We start from the raw sequence: 22,517 nt of genomic DNA, 5'->3' as shown, positions 1-22,517 counted from the left end.
ATGCTCAGTAGTTTATAAGCAGAATGTAGTGCCTGTTGCAAGCCAAGAAATCAATTTCTTGAGCCCCGGCAGACACCAAGCCACAGGTCCTTCCTAGAACCTCGCTCAGATTGAATTATTGCTTCAATTCCACCTGGCAAAGGTGATGTTAATGCAGACGATGAGCTAGGAGAAAATAAATAGCAACTGCAGTGAAAATTCATATGGATGAAAGAGAATGTGCTTAAATGAAATATTGTCTTCCAGATAGCATCGTGTAAAATCAGGAGGCAGCTTTTAACTCAATAGACAGAAAATTAGATGAGTGATTCCTGTGTCAGAAAGTGCAGCTGCACACCTGATTCCCACCAAGTTCTGATGAAAGTTGCCCTGAGGCTGCTTCTGGAATTGGAGGTTTTTTTTAGCATTTGTACTGCATTTTGGTCACGATGCTGAAGCAATGCACCACTCCCCTGTTAAATGAGCAGCAAACTCCTCCCTTTGCCCCTCCATTTCTCATTGGTACCCTAGAAAAGAATTTTGCCAATTCCCGACAGGTTATAGGGAGAAGAAAGGAATCAGCATGGCAAAGTGCAAGGCTTTGCACTTGGGCCAGAGGAATCCCAGGCATCCATATGCTCTGGAAGGAGAGGTCCTTGAGAGCAGCCCTGTGGAGAAGGACCTGGGGGTCTTGATAGATGAAAAACTTAACATGAGCCAGCAGTGTGCCCTTGTGGCTCAGAAGGCAAATGGGATCCTGGGCTCCATCAAAAGAGGGGTGGCCAGCAGGGACAGAGAGGTGATTGTTCCCCTCTACTCTGCTCTTGTGAGGCCCCAACTGGAATACTGCGTCCAGGTCTGGAGCCCCCAGTACAAGAAAGACAGGGAGCTGTTGGAGAGGGTCCAGAGGAGCCACAAAGATGATCAGGGGACTGGAGCACCTCCACTGCAAAGACAGGCTGAGGGAGTTGGGCTTGTTCAGCTTGGAGAAAAGAAGGCTGTGGGGTGACCTCATTGCAGCCTTCAGTACCTAAAGGGAGCCTACAGAGGGGAGGAGAATCAACTCTTTGAAAGGGTAGATAACTGCAGGATGAGGGGAAATGGTTTTAAGTTGAGGGAAGGGAGATTTAGGTTGGATGTCAGGGGGCAATTCTTTACAGAGAGAGTGGTGAGGTGCTGGAACAGCTGCCCAGAGAGGTTTTGGATGCCCCGTCTCTGGAGGTGTTCAAGGCCAGATTGGATGGGGCCCTGGGCAGCCTGGTCTAGCATTAAATGTGGAAGTTGGTGGCTCTGCATGTGGCAGGGGGGTTGGAGCTTCATGATCCTTGAGGTCCCTTCCAACCTGGGCCATTCTGTGATTCTGTGTGATTCTGTATGGGCCCATCCATATTGCAGTAGCATATAGCTACAGCAAGACATGGCTATAGAAAAGGTCACTGGGCTGTTACTAAAACCATCTTTCATTTTTCGTCTTCCTTTAGGCTTGGAAAGGAGAGCTCACGTTTGTGTACTGCCAAACACTACAAAGAGGTGGATATGTTCCAACAGGAATGCTCTCCAGGAGAGGCCTCAACCCTGACTGCCACTTCTTACTTGGTACAGGTGAAATTAATAAAGGTAATGAGATCTACTGCTTAAACAGTTGGTGCCAAGCCAGCGCTGGTGGACCATTGCAATTAAGTCAGGGATGGAGCTTTCTGCTAGGAAGAGGAATTGGGACCGGTGGAAGGTTAGCACCCCATGTTACGGATTGGACTTTCTATAAGCTTGTTTGCTTTCTATATATTAGGTTTCTCTCTCCTACTGAGTGTTCTCTCCTGTGCTGAGGAGTCCGGTGGGAAGTTGTTGAGCAGCTTTTGATTACTTTTCAGTAGCTGACTTCAGTAAATGTATTTTGAGGCAGAAGCCTTGAGCTGGCTACAGGCAGGATTCTAAAAAAACAGTTGGTATCTTACTGAGGCAGTTTTAATGTTGAATCCCTAAAAGATGAAGGAAGCTATCTACTTCTGAGGTGCTTTTTGTTCCTGGGGCTGTTAGTTCATATGGCTATAAACACACATCCTATTACATTATAAGCTCCTGTTTTTATATGTCACTTGTCCGGTTCTTTAAATTGCAAACTCTGAAGATTATCTTCAGAGCAAATATAATCTTGATACATCTCATTTGCTCAGCACTTCTTTTAACAACACTGTGGTTCCTTGTTAGAGTCATCAAACGTGTCTTCAATAAAAACTTGTGATTTGCTACGTTATCTCTTTCTTTCAGTCCTGCCCTGTTTTGTGGCCCCGTACTGTGGCTTCTCAATGCAATGGGACAGAAATCAGTAGTCTCCAGGGCAGCTACTGGTAGCTGACTTTATTCAGCTGTTGATTTTTATTTTTTGAGATGACTCAAACCTCCCGAGCATTGCAAACAGCTGCTGTTGTGTTGCTGTACACCGTCTGTGTGCAAGAGCTAGGTGAAATGGTAGCTACGTGGTGTGCCTGGGTTTTTGCTTTAAATATGTATAATGAATGATGTAGCTCATAGCTCACCTGTTTTGGTTTTCTTGGGCTAAGGCTGTGAATCACCTCAGGAACCTGGACTATGAGCATGGAGAGCTGGGGTCCTAACGAGCTTTTAATACAGATTGGGATGAAATACATTGAGGTTTTGTGTAGGATTGAGATCTTTGGGCTGGTGGGCTCTACTGTTTGATCAGTAGTGTGCTTGATGTGCAGCATCAATGCACAGTAATGTTCAGGAGGCAAACATTTTCACAGTATAAAGGAGGGCTTCCAAAAAAATTCACCTGGATTTGGAAACAAGAGCTCCTCTCATATCTTCTAGCCTTGCTTCTGAGAAATAGTTTCCCAGGGAAATTCGTACCCCTTGGACACAGAGTTAATAAAAAGGTAATGCATGTATGTACCACTCTACTCTCTTACCCTGAAGGAAAGCAAAAAGGAAACACAATCAGAATTGCTTCCTCCTATTTTCTTTATAACGCTTCTGCTGAACGATGAAAGTTGAGTGATGAAAGGCTGTCATCGTGCTCAAGAAATTGATTTGTATTCAGTTTGGATTCATCAGATAAAAGGAGTCAGTTTTGGTTAAAACGGGTTTACCAGCTGGTCATCGATCAGCTTGCATCCATGAACAGCAGTGACAGAAGCCTCTTTCCTCTTTCTCTCTTCTAGCTTGACATGCATAGATATCCATTCATGGATGATTGGAAATGACAAATTCTCAACCAACTATTTTTATTTTTACTTTTTTTTTCAGTGTGCGAGGGAGATAACTTGAACTGGAGATAAAACAGAACTTAGATGACTAGTTCCTCTGAAAAGCCCTTGCGTGAGCACGTGGGCCTGGAGGCAGTGGAGAGATTGCTCCAGGCCCTGTGCTGTGTCCTTCATGAGGAACCCATGGCAGCCCTCATTTCTGTTTTACTGGCACAGGCTGCCCAGGGAGGAGTCCAAAAGCCATGAAGATGTGGCACTGAGGATGGTGGGGATGGATTGGGGTTAGGCTTGGTGATCTGGGAGGTCTTTTCGAACCTGAATGATTCTGGGATTCCTCTCGTGCCAGGCACTCAATTTTGCCCAAGCCCTCTTTTCTGCTCCTCTTCCCATTCTTTTTCTTTTCAGCTCTTTACCCATGCAAATGACTTTGGGATGTAAGATATAATTCCCTGCCCTGCATGCTGAATGGGTAACTGGGGTGAAACGCTGGCCTGTATTTATGGGTCTCACTCCCTACGCAGTATCTGGGCTTGTGTTCATTATATCCCTGTTGGTGGCATGATTCTGTGTGGAACGTGCTGGTTGTGATTCTAATGTGGTCTTAGGGAGGAACTTGGAACTTAACTTTCACTTCTGTGCCTGTATTTTCTGCTGTCCCATCTCTGAGGTGTGTGAAAATGATTAAAATTCTGATTACTCATATGAACAATGTGGAAAAGAACAGCTTTGGAATTAAAATTCAGAGAGAAATTGAATCCCATAACAGAGTCTGCATTTATATTCAAAATATGCTAATATGCTGTTCCATGAGGTTTTTGAATTCAATCAGGAAATCACCTAACAATAAAAGCCTAAATAGGTATACAGAAGGGAAAGCAAGTGACAAAGTCAGTTGATGGTATTGATAAAGACTAAGCCCAGATTTAGATAACTTGATTGATAGTTTTTTTTTAATCATTCTTTGCTCTTGCTTGGCATTTGCACAGTGAATAAACATTGTTTGTTTTTCTCTCCTCCCCTGGTATTATCTAGAAGCTCTGAAGAAACGAGCTGGTCCACACAATGCACTTGGCTTCTAATTTAGTTTATTACGTAACTGAATGCAATTGCTAATAGAGAAATTATTACCGGCTGATTAGCCTAGTTAATATGCGAGAAGACCAATTCCAGTATAACCACAGTTTTTGTGTTTTGTTACATCACTTGGCTCTTTGATGGGCACGGCAGGAGCTTGTTAGCTGTTTCTTTCTGCACAGGCATGCAGTGCTTGGCATGGGGACAGTAGGATGCTTTTGGAGCACGATAGGCAGTAGGATGTCACTGGGACTTTGCTTCTCTTGCAGCAACTGGCAGAGTCCAGATGTTTGGATATCTGTTGGCATTTGGTTACAGCGCCTGTTAAGAACTTGCATGCATTGAAGTGTCAGGGCTTTGTCATTAGTGAGGCCCCTGTTGCTGGATGAGAATCCCTTGTGTAATTTTGCTGACAGACTTGCCCAAAGAAAGCAAGCATTAGCAGCGCAGAAAAGAAGTGTGTTGCCAGATGCACAGGTTGTTAATTGGCTGGTTTTGTGGGAGATATCAGGGTTTTTGTGGAGGTAACAACTCTGGAAGCTTTTTTTAAAGCAAAGAATCTCAAGTAATTGCGTCATGCAATATGCAAAGCACCTGACTGCAATCAGAGGATGAGGCACCTTGGGGTGGGGGCTGCAAGTCACCGTTTGGCAGCAAGAGATTCAGCTACAGACCTGCCAATCCTTCTTGATAAGGGGGTTGAATAATTAAGTTATTTGAAGGGGTTGTTTAGCTTGGAGAAGAGAAGGCTGTGGGGTGACCTCATTGCAGCCTTCATTACCTAAAGGGAGCCTACAGACAGGAGGGGAGTCAGCTCTTGGAAAGGGTAGATAACAGCAGGACAAGGGGAAATGGTGTGAAGTTGAGAGAGGGCAGATTTCAATTGGATGTCAGGGGGAAGTTGTTTGCTGTGAGAGTGGTGAGGTGCTGGAACAGCTGCCCAGAGAGGCTGTGGATGCCCCGTCCATCCCTGGAGGTGTTCAAGGCCAGGTTGGATGGGGCCCTGGGCAGCCTGGGCTGCTCTGAAATGTGGAGGTTGGTGCTCTTGCTTATGGCAGGGGGGTTTGGAGCTTCATGATCCTTGAGGTCCCTTCTAACCCAAGCCATTCTATGGTGGATTGGAGCTCACGCTGCAGTGCTGCAGGGAGATCCCAGCAAAGTGCACTGTGACTTCTGTCAGGAACCTGGAACTTTTGCAATTGTCTTTAAAGGTAATTGCTGCTTACGCTTGGGAAACAAAGAATTTTTTTGTATGCTTTTGTGCTGCTCACTGGTACTCCGGTTGTGATGTAAATGGCTCCTGTGTTGCTCTGAGCAAAAGATGGTTCTGTAAGTACAGCTTGCAAACTCTGTTCTGCCATATCTGTTAATTCTCGTTTGTGTCTTTCAAATGCTTCCATTTCCCTTTGACAGCTGTGTGACATAGCCTGGCTCTTTCCAGAGTCACTCAGCTATTTTCCATATGATATAATGGCACACATTTTAGGTCATGTTCCTACAAATCTGGAACTAGGTGTTGGTGTTCATTACTTTGGCAAGGACAACCTATATAAGATGAGACCAGTTTCCAACACTTACCCGTAATTAAAACCCATCCAGGACTAGACTTAATAACTAGGGTTCATTGCTTTTTTCTTCATATCAATAAATGATTCAATATCAAGGCTTTTCCAACACTGGGAATTATTTTTCAAACACCAGGAGGCTTTCTTGTCTCCAGAAACATGCATGGCCCAATTCTGACTGATTTTATGTTGGCTGTGCTGTGTGTGATGAAGATTAGGCAAAATTTGCTTCCTAATTTAGGGCCTACGTTGGCAACTGGTAGCTACTTATATATATTGACTGCTGCCCCTGTGAAAGAGAGGGAAAGAAGATATGAAACATCCATCCTGATACTTCTAAAGCTTATACTCTGCATCTTATTCATAAATCATTCTGTGCAGAAGGATGATAATCTTGCAGTATCCAAAACTAACCTGTACCTTGACCTGCCTGCCTGAACTGCAGGGAGCCCTTGGCTGGGTAAAGCTGTTTGCACTGAAGCACTGCGTGTGTGTGCTCAAGAGCCCCAGAGGTTGCTTTTATGAATTAAATTACAAATAAAACACACCTAATGCCTGAGATCTTAGAACACCAGTGCTTGTGTCAGGCAAGAATGTGAACTGTGCCACCTATATGAGCTCTTAAACATCTTAAGCCCAACACTTAAACTGTATGTAAACAACCTACATTCTGCAAATCATCTTGGGTGACTTGGTTGAGGGCATAGCACAATCCTACTAGCATGTTTCTTTGCTTTTTTTTTTATTTTACTTTTGATACTCAGTTTCTGGCAAAGCATTTAACAGCTGCTGGACCGTCTGCAATAAATAATTCCTACCTGACGCTCTTAATTCTTTGAATATTTGCAAAGAGTTTTGAGCATTTTCCCAAATCTGCATTAAAAATTACCTATGCTTTAAGCCAAACGTAATTTCTTTATCCAGGTTTAACAATGATCTTTATTCATGTGCCAGACTGAGGTGTCTTTGTATAAATATGAGGCAAGTGTTGTATTTAGGGAGCCCTATGGAATTTTGCACAATCTTTTTTCTTTGTTTCCTCAGAAAACAAAGCTTGAAGTTTGATACCTTTATTTCCCCCTTCATCATGGTCTTAAATGCAGGACTTGAAATACTACTGAGTAGGTGGCATTGGGTGTCAGTGACTGGAACAGCATGGTCAGTTGCTCTTGTTCCATCTCAGTGTGACTGTTCAGATCCAAATGTAATTCCATGCACGTATGAAGAATTAAGGCATGTATTTTTTTCACTTCCATCGTGAGTTATTATCTGGTATGTTTAAATCTGGCTCTGCTATTGTTGAACTTGCTCAACAGGTGAGTATTTAAATCTCAGTCGCTTTCAGTCTTGTCTTTAGATGTGTTGCACTTCTTCCTGGCTCTAGGATGCTGAAAATTGTTTATTCTATGCTGACAAGATTTAATCATGCTCAGCTGCTTTTTGTTCAATTTGTGCCATGGCTCCTGCTTCTCCTATTGACCCAGATGTAGAATTGAATGTGTGCTTGCCTGGCATATCTATGTTTTATATATATCTATATATCTATATATCTATATCTATATATATCTATCTGTGTTATGGTGAATGTCATGGTTGATGAGTAGTGTTTAAGCCTGCTAGCTTGCATGGGAGCTGCAGACCTCAAGGGTCTCTATCATATTTGAACATGATTTCCATCTGGTTGTGTTGAGTGGGCATCCCTTGCTATTATAGATGCAGGTGAGGGAGCACCATGGGTGGTGGCTTTGTGTGGTGTTTGATACTTATAAATTACTTTTGGGTTTATTTTCATTAAAAGGGCATGTGTGAAGGAGAGAGGCAGATTTGCTGCCTTGCTGGTATTGGAGGAGGCATCAGTGTCTGTTCATGAAGAGTGGCTCATCATGGGGCTTTGAGGCCAAGGCTCCCTGGGTCATTGAGGCCAAGAATCTGGAAGCAGTTTTGGGTTTCCTCTGTGTTGCTCCAGGCATGGCCCTTAGCTTCCTCTGCATCACTACCTTGATGCTTTGTCTGGAAAATCCTCCCACAAGTGTTAGGTGAGATTTGTGAGTAGACTTCATTCAAGTCCAACTTCTTTAAGCCTTTTGGCCAGCGTTTTCTGTCAAGTTGAGCTAGAGCCAGCATGTTGACAGGTACACGTGAAGACCTGTAAGAAATACAGGCTTTCTGAATTGCATCTGTGACTCTCAAGACATGAATGATTATGGTTAGTTTCCTTGTTATCCTCCAGCGGCCTGGATATCCTTACAGCTTTCACAACGTCCTGTTTCAAATCCATGGTTCCTATTTTTGAACTGCATTCTTTTCCTTTCTGCACGAGTAAGCTGTTAGCTGTTGAAATGCTGTTCTTTGGCTTATTTGTGAGGCAGAACAGCCATTTACTGAGGCTCTGAAGGGGGGAGGATGAGCAGTTCTGAGACGGGCTAAAAGCAATCACCAGGCATGAAGCAATGCAGGTCATGACTCCAGGCAGTATTAAGTAAGTCATCAGCAGAGGGGAGAAATAGAATAGTAGAAACAGTTCAGAATGTTTCTAGGGTTGGCTTTTGAGGACTGAGCTGTGGAGGAAAGTGGGAAGAGTTTGGCTAAAATTCTCTTAACTGATCAACTAGGAGAGGGTTTTGAACTGAGGTGACACTATTAGCTCAAGCAACACTCGCTAAATTTCCTCTGCTTTTACGGCCTATCAAAACAAAATGTTTTATTTAACCTGGAGTAAGTTTCTCTCTGCCCCTTGGTGAGTGTCATTGGTTTGACTAACAAACCAAGGAAATCAATTATTCTCGCAGTGCTGAGCACAATGTGCTTCACTCTCTAACCAAAATCAGTAGGGGTGTTTAAACTGTGGTGAAATAGCATGAGGTAGTTTGTGCTAAAATGCAACACATGGCAGACAAATCCATTGAATATTAGGCAAAAAGTATTACTGCTTATATCTAACAGCTGTATTATTATATGGTTGGTTACTTTCTAAGGGATTCTAAGACTACTTCTGAAGGCAGAGCATTCCAAAACAAAAAGCTCTGCTCTTACAGCCTAGGAATAGGAAGTTTAAAAGTCTATGCAATATTGGCAGCCTTGGAAGAGATAATCACTGTGTGGTTGTCTCGTTTCTTGGGCATTGTCAATGTACAACTGCTGGATGTTTTGGCTTTGAGAAGTGTTTGCAAACTAGGGGTGCTGCTGAGAGAATATGTGACAGATTGAGCCCTAGCTAAAAGCACCGTACCTTGAGCTTGAGGAACTGAGCCTTAGCAAGGGCAAAGCCCACACTGAGCCAAAATACTGCCTTAGGCCTAAGCTGTCTCAAGTGCCAGAGCTTAAGTATGTTGAAACTTGGTGAAAATGTCTAACACCAAGCTAATGGGCTGCCCAGGGAGGTGGTGGAGTCCCCTTCCCTGGAGGTGTTCAAGGAACGTTTGGATGTTGTGTTGAGGGATATGTTTTAGCGAGAACCATTGGTGATAGGTGGATGGTTGGACTGGATGATCTTATAGGTCTTTTCCAACCTTGGTGATTCTGTGATTTCGTGTAACCATCTCTTGGCTGCTGTATGGGAGAAATAATATTTAGGCAGTGGCCATAACGAATGGCCTTTCTTGGCACAGAGGTCTCTGGCTCAGGGATCCCGTGCTCGTATGAGGCAGGAACACGGTGCTAGATGATAGTATTATCAAACCCTGAATAACGGTTGGATTCATGAAACCAGTGGCCTTCCAGCTTGATGCTAAAGACTTAAAACGAAAATCTTTCTCCTTAGAGTAAAAGTTTGTGGTTCAAGAGGGTTGGAAGCTGGGCTGGAGGCAAAATATGAACTGCTATACTGGATTCTGGATATGCAGGTTGCAATTGTAACAACTTCAGAAGTGTTTTCATCGCATCCAGGACTGCAGTGGAGCCAGTTCAAGTGTCCTTGGAATGCTTTTGTTGTAATGACCATAATATTTTCAAATTCAATGCCTTGGAGTTATTACATGTACAAACAGGACCCTTTTTGAGAAAAAGAAATAGCTAAAAGGGCAAAATGTTTGCAGGTAGAATGGATAATTTTGAAAGATACCATGTTAAGACATCTACAGCAAATGCTTATCATGTACTTAAAAAAAAAAAAGTCTTTAGGAATCTGTCATCATCTTAGGCTTTCTTTATAGTCAATAGGAGAGAGATGTGAAGGGGAAAATTCTGCTTCTAAAAGAAGAAATTGTCCACTACAAGAAATGCATGCATTTGCACTTCTCCAAAACCACAAAGTATTTTCAGAAATTATAAACATGCCTCAAGTTGAGTCAGTGCTTATGATGCAAGGTGAATTTGTGGGGATGAGTAATGATAGATCAGGAGATGCCTGATTTAGTGGGCATGGTGGTGACGTGCTAACAGCTGGAGCTGATGCTCTTAGTGGTCTTTTCCAACCTTAATGTTTCTGTGATTTTTTTCTGTATTGCCTTCATGTGAGGGATCTTTGAGAATTTCTTGATTGGAGCCTTTTTCTTTGAGAGAACACAGTTTCAAAGTCAAGTGTCAATAAAACTAGTTAGAGGGGCATTATGATAAACTGAACTGTTAGGTCCAGGTCACTGTAATCTCCTCCACACAAAGAAAAACTGAAATAAGATTTCAATGACCTGGCCATTTAAGTAGCAGATAATTTTTCATTTAAGCTTGCATTAGGGGGATGAATGTAAAAAGGCCTGGAGGACTTGGACACTGCACATCACTGAATTTCAATTCCATGAGTAGTAAACGAGATGAAAGTAGGACAGGATTGATAAGTGTGATACAAGAGGAATAATACTTGCTCAGCTTTGATTCAACTTGATTAAAGGCAATCCCTGCCAGAAGGGAGTCAGTACCTAAACTGAGATTAATTTCTTTTGAACTTAGTTTTGTTGTAGGAACAAAATGGTTTCTCATTCATAGGAAATGTGGATGACAGCATGGTGTTCCAGAATTACTGAATGTGTTTTACCTGCAGTGAAGATGCACCAACTGTTCATTCTCTGCAACACATGATGAGGTGCTAACTGCAATCAGGTGAGAACACCAGGGAATGGATGCTTAACAAACTGCCTAATCACAAGTCCATTATACTCTCAGAAGTAACAAGATGCTGAGTGCTTCAATTAATACTGGGCTTTTTGTATAAATCTTGTTTTTATTAATTTAACAGCAATTCCTAGCAGGTGCCTGTCAGTGGGAGCTCCAACTAAGTGTGGGGTGTCAGATTTTGTTCAGAGATGGACTTAACCTCATCTAGTCTGGATGAGTCTGGATATTAAATAAAGCACCTATTATGCATTATTCTCCCATGTCTGCCACAAGTTATCACTTAAAAAAGAAAAAAGTACATTCTTCTCTCATGTAAGAGTGATCTCAAACGAGTACTTCTTGCACACATAAATTAATTTGAGCACTGAGGTTTTTTATGCAGCAACTACACATGTAAACACTGTCCATGTGCAGGACGCGTGTGCTCAAATGCCTGTTCCCATAGCTAAACGGAGGTGTTGCTGCTCAGGAAAACTGCAAATGTTTTATATTTGCATTCAACAGATGTATTCGTTTCCATTTCTAAAAAAGCAGCAGTCTATCTCAATGAGTGTAAACAAATCTGCTGCATGGATATATTTAAAGAAATAATTGAGACATCTTTGGGAAGTCTTATGTTGCATTTGGTGCTGAAACTCTGAAACGCGTCCATTTCAAGGATGTATTTTTGTTTTCTTGTTTTTGGTGGGTTTTCTTTTTTTTTTGTTTTAATTTTTGTTTTGCAATTTGAACTTTCATGTTACAATCTGGCATGTGTGGATGTCTACACGTGTCTCTTTTGAGCATGTATTTTGGAGAACAAAGTATGATATCTGTCTGTGCTGGTCGCCAGCCTCAAGACCTGGCAGTCAGGTTTACAAAGGGCTTTGGATGATTCAGACTTCCATTACAGCAATTTGGCCTCTGTCCAAATGGATCTTCATGCAGTCTTCCAAGACTGGAAGCTTTGCTAGGACAATGTGCAAACCAGGATTTCTCAGTAGGAGAAAAACAAGCCTGAGAAAATCTGCTGGAGCCAACTGAAGCATGCAGTCTGAATTTGAAGAAACTCTGAAGCCTTTGACGAAGTCTGAGGCTTATACATTCAAGCCAGGAAGACTTGTTATTTGATTGACCGAGGAAAATTTCCCCCTTTTTCTCTAATCTGCTTTTACTGTAATCTTCACTGTCTCTGTGAAAAGAAAGCTGAGCTGTCTGCACCTCATTTTGATGATTTATATGCCTAAATTCAGGGAATTTCTGCTCTGAATCTTTATTTGGTAGAGATGTCTAAATGTAGTCCACCATTAGTCATATCAGACCAAGTGAAAAACAGTTTCTTCCATTTTCTCTTTTTCTTGATTGACAGCATCTCCTCCTTGCTGACGATCTCTGAGAGTTCTACATCTGGTGCTTAGGCACCCAGCCTCCCCAGTCAACGTCAAGGGAGTCTGAACATTCAACTTGGCTAGGAACCACTTGTTTTTATTTTCAGTGTTTTTCCAGCCTTCAAGGTGAGGCTGGATGATCAGGCCCTGGGCAATCTGATGGAACTGTAGAGTCCCTGCTTGTTGTAGGGAGCTGGACTAGATGGCATTCAGAGGTGCCCTCCAGCTCTAAGGGTTCTATGATTCTATGATAAAGCATTGCTATAGGACTAACTTCTTTTTTTCCCCCGTTAATTAATCCTTCCAAACTGCATACTTAGCCTCTCTTCAGCACTGTAGAAGGAAGCAGAAAGAGTGGCAAAGCCTTGGTTACAAGCAGACTTGATGAACTGTTGGATATATATAATGATATCATGTTTTCAGATGATTTTAAAAAGACATTGTCCTGTCTTAAATGTTGTTCTGGCAGGATTAGGCCCAGAAGAAAAACAGGTGTTATCACTATCAATAGAACAATCCTTGGATATGAAAACAAATCCTAACAAAATGCTGGCTGTAACCTTATCTAAAATCATAATCCATGTGGTAAATCAAAAAATGGGGTTAATGTGACTTGATCTGTGTAAGTGACTTCAAGGTAAGGATCTGTTGGCTCCTGAAGGTGTCTTCATAAAGTATAAAGGTAGGGAGAGAACCAATTACTGAATTGAAACAATAAAAATTCAAGAACTAATTTGCTGGGATTTTTAATATATGGATGTGCTTAACCACTATTGTGAGTGATAGATTCTACTATCTACTGTGCTTCTAGTGCTAGTGAAAGCATCTCTGAAGTATACTTCATCCAAAACCTAGCTATTCTTCAGGCATGTATAATCTGTTAAATAATAGCAGCTGGATAAAAGACAGGAGCTTTCAGAGGACTCAGTGGTCAGATGTGATAGAAAAAGTATGCTCTGTGTTAAAGGAATTGCACTGGGTTAGACCTAAGATCTAAACTGCCTTCCATTGGACAGGCTGAGAGGTGCACAAAAGACAAGAGAAACAGGGAAATAAAGAGATTTCTACAAGAGTGCTAAAGGGGTGAATTTGAATGGGCCTATTGGAGCAGTGCTGGGTGGCAGAAGTAGGAATTGTAGCTGTAGTCTTATCTTCTGGGTGAGATATTGGAAGGAGGTTTGGTCCAGTGTTGAAATACAATATCTGCCAAGTTCTCCCTTTCTCTGCTGTGCTCTTAGGAAAAAAGACCTGCTTTCAATGAAGGCTTGAAATTCTGTTGAACTTGCTTTCTAGGAGACAAAGACAAAATGCATATGAATGTTTTGCTTTTTACAAGCACTTTGCAGCTTTTTGTCTTGTGGCTTTCAGGCCTTATAAAGCGACTGACTGCCTTTGCACTTTTGTGTTTCATTGAATGCATTCCCAGCACACAGCAAAAAACTCGATGAAATTTTATTAAGAATCTGTGTTCTTTCTTATGATTGCTTTCCTGGAAAATGTTGTTTTCCCAGAATCAAAGATTTTTGAGAATGTTTCCAACTCCAGCTGTGCGAAGGACACTCTCCTGTGGTGTGATGGTGAAGCTAGGGATGATGCCCAGCCAGTGGGAACATGCTTGCTTTGTCACTGACAGAGCCATTGACAGCAATGGATTTGGTAAATTGCAGTGAGTTTGGGGAAAGTAGTTCTTATGATTATATCTCATTATTTCACTCTGGGTTCTTAAAATACAGATTAGGGTCTAATAGTCTGAATTCTGTAGGCGACAAGTTGAATAACTTCTCTGTATCAACTGTAACAAAACCAATCCCATCCTCAGCACATCTCACATCGTTAAGCTTGCTCTTGTTAATGAACTGTTGGCTTCTCTTTGCAAATCTTCCCAATTTTCCCATGCCAGCTTGGCATGTGGCAAACTCCTCAAGGTGCCCATGGAAGTCTTGCTGTTGCTTCTGAGCATCAACTCTGTGTCAGCTGCAAGCTGGCTGTGCCACATTTCTCATTGCTTTGAGACCTACTGAGAGCCAACATAAGCCTGTCCAGAGAGCTCCTGCATCACTGAGGTCTGTGTCCAGCAAAAGTCCCCCTGGAGCACTTAGGAAGGGATCTTAATTGTCTTCCTACCCTCTGAGGATGCATGGGTGGACTTTGCCCTCCACCTGCAGCAAAGAAACTTGCAGAGCTTTGTGGAAAAAGATGTGTATCAATACGACTGCAGGAATGATGTAATTTTAGGGTTGAGGTTAGAGCCTGGACTGCTGGGGGATAAGTAATACTTGAAGGCTCATTACCCTGCCATTTTAGGAAGGAAATCTTGGATGTTTGATACAGTGAGGAATACTATCCCCAGGCCCATACTTTGTTCCCTTTATTCATATTATTTTCTCTTGAGTCCTGGTGTGCTGTTTTAGTGTTTTTGTGTCTTTTTAACTAAAATCTAGATGCCAACTATTTTGCCTGTATCACACTTTGTTTTCCACTGCTAGAAAATGCAAGGCAGATTTATCTGTGTGTTTATCAGGTGCAAGCAAACAGTTATGTAAAGGAGCTGGAACTGGTATCCCTTGAGCTTCTCCATTAACCTGCTCACCAACGATGAGTATCTCCATGTCACATAGTTAGTCAGGTGGAAACTAATGTAGAAATTCAAGTGCCTTTGGGAGGGCAGCTCCATGGAGAGCAGCTCACTACAACAGAAGGCATTAGAATGCTAGATTATGCCAGATGAAGATATGTGCTATTAACTATGGCCTCTGCTTAACATAGGCACTGCTGCATGATGATCTTTGTGTTTAATTTTAAGGGAGTAAGATGCATTGCTTTTGGGGAATGATGCCATGGAGGCAGATGCATTAAAGCTGAGCATGACAAAGTTTTGGGGGGAAGAAATTTGTGACAGACAAGGGGCAAAATGACATTTGCAGATTTCACTGAAATGAAACAATCTGTGCGACCCATTTTTTTTTTTTTCTTTTTTTCCTCCTAGCTCTTTTCCTGCCTGGCTTAACTCGCAGTTCTCATAAAACTGGAGATGGACCATTTGGTTTATTGGTGATTCAAATACTAGCAGCATAGGACTGTGTTCGCCAGTTCACAAACTTCAGACATTAAGCTGTTCCTGGCCATACCAGCCTGTTGTATTATTTCTAATGGAGAGTCGCTTTGTGAAAAAGCAGCAGCTGCTCACTGAAAATAAGTCTTCTCTCGATACTGTCAGCAAAATGCAGCCTTTTAATCATTAAACATTTCGTACTGTTAACAAAGGAAAATGTGTTGTTGACAATAGTGCTATATCATCACCATCACTCTACTGCCTCCACTGTGGAAGTCTTCCTTCAGCCTTGTGTTGGTTTTGCAGATGTGAATTCCTTGACTTCAGTAATGATATCTTTAAGGTAATAAAAATGGAATTAGAGTCTATGTACTCTATCCTAGCAATACCTTCTTATAGAGCATGCCCCCTTTTGCATTCCTGTTGTTGGCAAAAATGTCTTAGCAGTGAGATTAATTTACTGTTTAAGAAGGAACGTGCGAACTCTACATGTTGTCCTTAAAGGGGCTTATTAATGTAAATAAGAAAAACTAAGGAAAATAAACTGCATACATCTGGCTGTCAGTACCCTACTAAGGGACTGTGAACCCTAGTAGGGGCCTTGCGTGCAGCTGAGGGTCTCCTGGAATGATGTGAAAACACAAAAGAATGTGCCTAGCATTGTACAAATGCAGCTTGATGGCTTGCTTTAGGCTGTGGGCTGTGGTAGCATTGTCCCTGAAATGGCTGTGTGCTGCACAATGTGCCTGGGGTTGAGGATGAGGCTGAAGGCAAGTTTGGTTGTGTTGATGTCACTAAAAAGGCTGTAACTGAGAATACAGCTGTGCCACGTGGACTTTATTTCACTTTTTACTCCTTTGGTCAATTTGTGGAGATGTGTCCTGCTTTCCTGCTGTGCATTTTTGAGTGAGATTCAAATCAAGGCAATAGGAGCACCCAGGCAGCATGAGCACCAAACTCCTATTTTACCCCCTTGTCTGCAGGTGCCACCCCTGAATGCTTGGGGTATGGTGGGTCTCCCCATATATCCAACATGAAGCCTTATCCCATGCTTTTAAAACCCCACTGTAGTGGCCTGCATTCCAGCTGCTGCTTTAACAACAGGTGTTAAAATAAAAGAACTCCAAAACCCTCATCATTATTTGTGCCATGAGGGTGCTACAAGAAGTCCAGGTAAGGGCGGTGTTGCAGAGATGGTCCTCTTTGATGTACATCTGTACAACACTTAATGGAGTACCAGAGCTTGCTTTTGTGGGCAGATGCCTTCAGCGATTTAGACACAGCAGTTATTAGATTGTCCTGGATTATAAACCTTTATTTTTAGTGCTACGACTGGAACATCTGTGCTGCATCATGTTAGGTTATATCATCTTCTCTGCAAAAGGCAATTATCAATGCAGCCTCTTGTTGCTTCTGAAAGAGCTAGGCTTTCTAATTTTGGGGGGCAAATAAAAGGAATGGACTTTTGAAAAGAAAGTCTGAAGAAATGTGTGCTCAGTCTGGCACTAACTGAGTAGCCTAAAGCTTTTCATATCGATTTAGCAGTTAATATATTCACTCATTGTAACAGCTGTGTCAAACTTCCTGATCAAATGGATTTGTGAAGAAGCGATGATTTGTTGAGAATGGATCATTTTTGGAGGGGGGGAAAATGTTAATGGGAAACATTTCCCTGCTGAGGGATAGAACACTGAGCAGACCTCAGTGAGGCAATTAGGTAAGGAGAGGTTCAAGCCTGGTATTGCTAAATCCTACAGCCAGAGTTTGTGTTGCTCTCTGCCATGAGCAAACTGCTGAAAGTCCTGCTGTGCTTTCTGGCTAAATGCATACTCAATTAGCTTCACTGCTTTGTGTATGCATGGAAATCTAGTTTATTTGTTGGCTCTTGCTATGACTTCTGTTATTTTTCTTAGGGTTCACAATTGCAGAATGGCTGATGCTGGCAGAGACCTCTGGGTCTATCTGTTCCTGCTCCTGCCCCAGTAGAGATGCTCAGTAATGTGCCCAGGATGGTGTCCTGATGGGTTTGAATGTCTCCCAGGAGGAGATTCCACAAGCCCTCTGGTCCCTTTACCAGAGTTCTGTTACTTGTGCAGAACAAGAGTGATTCCTGGTGTTCAGAGGGAATCTCCTGTGCTTTGGTTTCATGGAATCATCATAGAATGGCCTGGATTTGTGTCTGTTGTCTCTTGTTCTGGCGCTAGGCGCTGAGCTGAGTCTGGTTCTGTCCTTTTTGCACTTTCCTTTTGGGTATTTGTATACACTGATCTGGTCCCTTCTGAGCCTTCTCTTCTCTAGGCTTGAGTGCTATCAACTCTCTTAGCCATTACTCTTAGGAGAGATGCTCCAGTACCTTTGTATTGTTGGTTCTTTCCAGTATGGCCATATCTGTTGTACCAGAGAGCCCAGAACTGAATTTTGACAGTGTTTTAGCCTATGACTTGCTAGTCTCTCATATTGCTTCATGTAGATGTGGTGTGAGCACTCTTCCAGTCCTCTGGAACTATAATGATGTACCAAGATATGTTAGAAATGCACACTAATGTTTTGCAAATGGCTTGTAATTTTGCCAACTGACTGAACCGTCAAGAAGGTTCACTGGGAGCAAGTATGGGTTGTTTATACTCCGTAGCATTGAGTAAAACATGATGCTAACAGCTTGGTTTACTACCTGTGGATCTTATCTTGCTCTAAGCCTTTGTTGTGATTGTGTCTTTTTTGCAGTTGCAAATCCAGAGGGTGTGAACATGCTTTTAAATTGAACATCTGGTCCAGGAAATCCCTTAAATTTCTCCTGATCATAAGTTGGGATAGCAAGTGATTCTGAGTGGAAGCCACAGTTCCTTTGAGCTTATGACTGTGTGCTCAGCTTTCCTGCTATAACCAAGAGATGTATGCAAGGTATTTGTCTCTCTAGTTTAAGATGTGATTATGGATGTAACCTAAGGTTTCAGAGAGAAGATGCCAAGTGTTTTTTTCCAAAGAGAGTGCTGTCAGCCACTCATGAACGTGTAGTGTGTGCTTACTTCCAGGCTGTTTATTCAGTTCACAGATTTCACTTGAGCTCTCCTGCATAGCAGTGGGTTGCATGACAAGATCTGCCCTTGAGTAGGGACACCTCTTGAGGTTACATCTGTGCAGAGATCAGTTGTGCTTTGATGCTGAGAGACTCCTTGCTGATACACATCTTTGGATAGAATCTAATAGTCTGTTAACTTTGTGAGACTTGCTAAGATGCAATCTTTGGTTGTGCATCTAATCTTTTAGATGGAAACCACTGACCAGGTCTGGGACTAGGAGTGGATTTGGCCTCATGTAGGCTTCTTCTCTCCACAGTTCAAGGAGTTTTGAAAGCAAGTGGTCCACTCAACCTCATGATGCAACAGGAGGATCTCCTGGATGAACGTGTTTAACTCTACCCTCTATGCAGTAAATAATCAAGCATACTTAGCCATTTCAGGTCTTGTTAAGTTGCTGGCTTTTTATGATTAAGCTTTTTTAGATTACTGTATTATATCAATAAGTATGTTGCTGCTTCTGTCTTACGAATGAAGGTATAATTCCACCTGTGACAAACCAAGAACAGTGACCCAGGAGAGGCTGGTGCTGTGTCAGCATCACTTGGTCAATTCATGTGTTTAGAAAGTCTGTGAGAGGAAAACACCAAGCAGCTCTAAAACACTCTTCTTACTAAATGCTTACTAACGTAGTGAACATTGGCTTCATTTTGATATGCTCTTCTGCTATGACATTGGCCACTTCACCATCAAGGGAGAGCAAACAATCGGTGAGGATGTAAGTAGGGTCTGCACAAGGGTTTGAATTCCAAGTTGTATTTAAATTGCTGCCAGAGAGCAGGGAAACAGCCAGAGCTCTTCATTTGCCCACCCTTCGTCATCTAGCACTTAGCAGCATTGTTAAGGCATAGTACTGCAGGGATGTGGTACCCATGCTAACAGTTGGTGCTCTTAGATTGATAATCTAAGTGTGCCAAAATGACATGTCTTTATTTGAGGCTGGCTCTGCAGTTTCTCCCAGTGAAGTAATCACAGCACTTCTAATGTAGTCATTTGATGCTGCAGTGTCATTTCTACAAGTGCAGGAAGACAATACTTCAAGAAAAAATATGAGCGTGGTTCCCTCATGTTCAGACTATGTGAAGGTGTATCTGTTCCTTAATTTATTGAGTACTCAAGGGCATCTGGCAGGATAGATGTTCCAGTCCCAGCCCATCTGAAATAACAAGCCAGGAGAAGTCTCTGTTACTGATACCAAGTGTCGGGAATGAAAAAAAGCCTATAGGAAAGAAAGCAGTACTGAATGTAGGCAATATGCCAGCTTTTAACCCTATGGAGAAACTTAATTTGGTTTTTAATCAACCGTTCTTGCAGAAAGTTAGGAAGGAGGATTATCAGATTGAACCCTGGTGCTTGTGATGAGCTGAAGGACAGGGCTGCAGTAAAACAATCTGTGCAAATGCCTTGGGAGTGAAAGCACGATATACTACTAGCACCTTTCTCTTTAACACAGAAAGGCCAAGACATTAAAGGGGGAGGACATTTAGCACAGCTCTGGAGCTCGAAGCTCAGGTGCAAAAAATAATCCATACAAGGAAAGAATTTGGGCTGATGGCTTATTGGTGCTGGCAGAAAGCCAGGCAGGTGTGACTTCTAAATTGGAGTGAGTTCTGTGTTGAGCTCCTCAGCAGGAGCAGTGCAGAAAGGGATGTCAGGCAAATGGAACCATGGGGCCAACAGTCTGCAGCTCTAGCAGGAGCACGTCTCCTTTGTAGGTACTGAAATGCCGAGGCACAGAGGAAGCTCTGTGCAATGGAAGGTGGAATTATGGCTTGCAGATGGTGGGGAAAGAAGTTGCAGTACCCAGAGTCTGACCTGCCTGCTGCAGGAGATGAGCATTTATAAGCAGTGCAGTAAAATAGGATGGAGAAAGAGCATTCCCAAGCAGTTGGCTACCTCTAAACCTGTTATCAGCTATATATTAAGACCAAGGGGCAGTAGCAAATGGCAGTAAGCTGCTTGCTCTGTGATGGATTATAGGGGCTGATTTCAAGACATTTTAGGAGGCAGTGTTATGACTAATGAGACTACAGACCTGGAGTGCTCTGAGTGGTGAAACCAGCAGAAACCAAAGTAGAATCGTAGAACCATTAAGGTTGGAAAAGACCTCTAATCTCATCTAGTCCTGCAAGATCACAGAATCGTAGAATAGCCTGGGTTGCAAAGGAGCACAGTGCTCATCCAGTTCCAACCCCCTGCTATGTGCAGGTCGCCAACCAGCAGCCCAGGCTGCCCAGAACCACATCCAGCCTGGCCTTTCTGGCTCCTTTCCACCTGGAAGATGATTCTGGGCTGGACAACTCATACATTCACCCAGCCTGGCACATGAAGAACTGAGGCTTCTTTTAGCAGGCAGTAAATAGGTGCCCAATCTGATGGAACCAATTGGGAGACCATCTGCAAGGATGAAGCAATTTGACTTCCCAATTGGGGCTGCAAAGGGGCACCAAATGGAGGGTAAGAATGAGACCCTGCTACAAGACAGGGTCATGCAGGCCTTCTTGTGGCCCCAAGCAGCAATAGGGCAGAAGTGGTTAACCAGTGTCCAGCAGCATGGGAGATTTTCCTTCCTTGCTTAAGAAGGGGAGTAAGGGATATGGACAATAGGAGGAAAAGTGAATCAATCTGACTGCAGCAGAGCTGTGGAATAATTAAGGAGTAATGTGCAGTGACCTGGTTAGTGGATTGTTTACTGCATGAATGCATGGATTTAGCTTAATGGGGAGCTCTAGGGGGAAAACCCTGAAGAACCGGGAAGAGAAAATAATGACTGAGAAAATACTTGTCTTTGTTAAAACTTGAAGCTTGTTGAGAGGAGGAGACAAAGCTTGAGGCACGGTTAATGTGGCAAGAGAGGAAGATATTGCACAGAAAGAAGGGAAGTGGTAAGCCTTGGCATCCCTTGCACTGTGGTGCTCCTGATGGGACCCACGTCACTCTGCACAAGGAGGGACTCTGCAGGGTGTTTGCAGGGTAACTTGAGCTGATCTACGAGCTTCTCAGTGATTTTTGAGGCTTCCCCAGGCTACTGTTCTGGTACAGCTACAATTGCAAAATGGCAGGAATGGGCAAATCTGGATGCGTGGAAGCATTAGGAGTAATTTCAGCTCAGAAGTGGTAAAGACTTGGAGCCTGAAACCTCCTGGGAGGATGTTCAAGGAGATGGGAGGAGATTAGAGATGGAGTTGAGTCTACAAAGAAGTTTTCTTTCACTTTTTCTCTTTTTGTCTGAGAGAGGAAGCATAAGAAAAATAAAGAATAAAAGAGTGATTTGATCATGAAAATTCAGTGCTTTTCTAAAAGATACTGTTGGGAGTAGATTACGCAGGAGGAAGCTACGGGGACATAATTATCTTGGATATTTAATTAATGAGGTGGGTGGGTCTGTGCAGCCTGCAGCTGTCTTGATAGAGTAAGGAAATGCTTGGAGGTAGGAAGAGTGCAACTTTGCTCCTTGGAGGGAAGGGGGGATTTCTGTGCAGTCATATTGCTTGAGTACAGGTAGGGTCTGGAGATGTTTTAAGTTTTGGGTATGAATTTGCAGACCTAGGAAAGTGATTTAAAGAAGATTTTTCTTTCTGTAAATCCCATGTGTTACTATGAGAGGGTTGGCAGGCTCGAGGCAAGGCTGGTGGCTGGGTGTGCTGAGATGGACATGAAAGGATGGGAGGAGGTGGTGCAATAAGCATTTCTGGCTCCCTGCCTTTCCTTCTCTTGCTTTTTTTTTTTTTTTTTTTTTGACTTGATACTTTAATAAGTTCTGCAACATGGGCTATGCAAGCAAACCTGTACTTTTTTGGGCTGTCTAATAGAGAAGTGCTTTTCAAAGCAAAGCTGGAGTCTCCATTTGTATTAGATTATGTGTAATCATAAAGGCTTTTTGCTTGAGTACCTTTCTGGTGGTCCTTTGTGGTTGAAGTGAAAATCATTAACTGGGGCTTTGTGAGGCTTTTCTAAGGTTTCAGCAGCTCTGACTGCTCTGGAGACAGAAAAAGAAAGCAAATGCTCCAGCTTCTCTTTCCTGCTGCGCTAACAAGCATCTGCAAACATGAATGTGTGGAACAGGCAGCACACAGCCATTGCAGCCCTATGTATAAGCAGACAGACGTGCAGTTGAACAAGTTGTA

The 22,517-nt window shown here is 42.7% G+C and overlaps 1 long non-coding RNA gene across 1 annotated transcript; it reads left to right on the top strand.

Moving 5' to 3' along the window:
* The first annotated feature begins 1,585 nt into the window (after positions 1 to 1,585).
* On the top strand, positions 1,586 to 15,376 carry LOC149917973 (uncharacterized). Its single transcript, XR_016467387.1, has 3 exons — positions 1,586 to 1,708; positions 10,766 to 10,879; positions 15,248 to 15,376. It is a non-coding gene; the product is annotated as an uncharacterized LOC149917973 (long non-coding RNA).
* Positions 15,377 to 22,517: the final 7,141 nt, after the last annotated feature.

Source organism: Phasianus colchicus, chromosome 5 (assembly GCF_987193195.1).
Source record: "Phasianus colchicus chromosome 5, bPhaCol1.hap1.1, whole genome shotgun sequence".
Classification (NCBI taxonomy): Eukaryota; Metazoa; Chordata; class Aves; order Galliformes; family Phasianidae; genus Phasianus; species Phasianus colchicus.
Note: the sequence above shows the minus strand (reverse complement) of the source record. Positions and strands in the feature narration are given on the sequence as shown.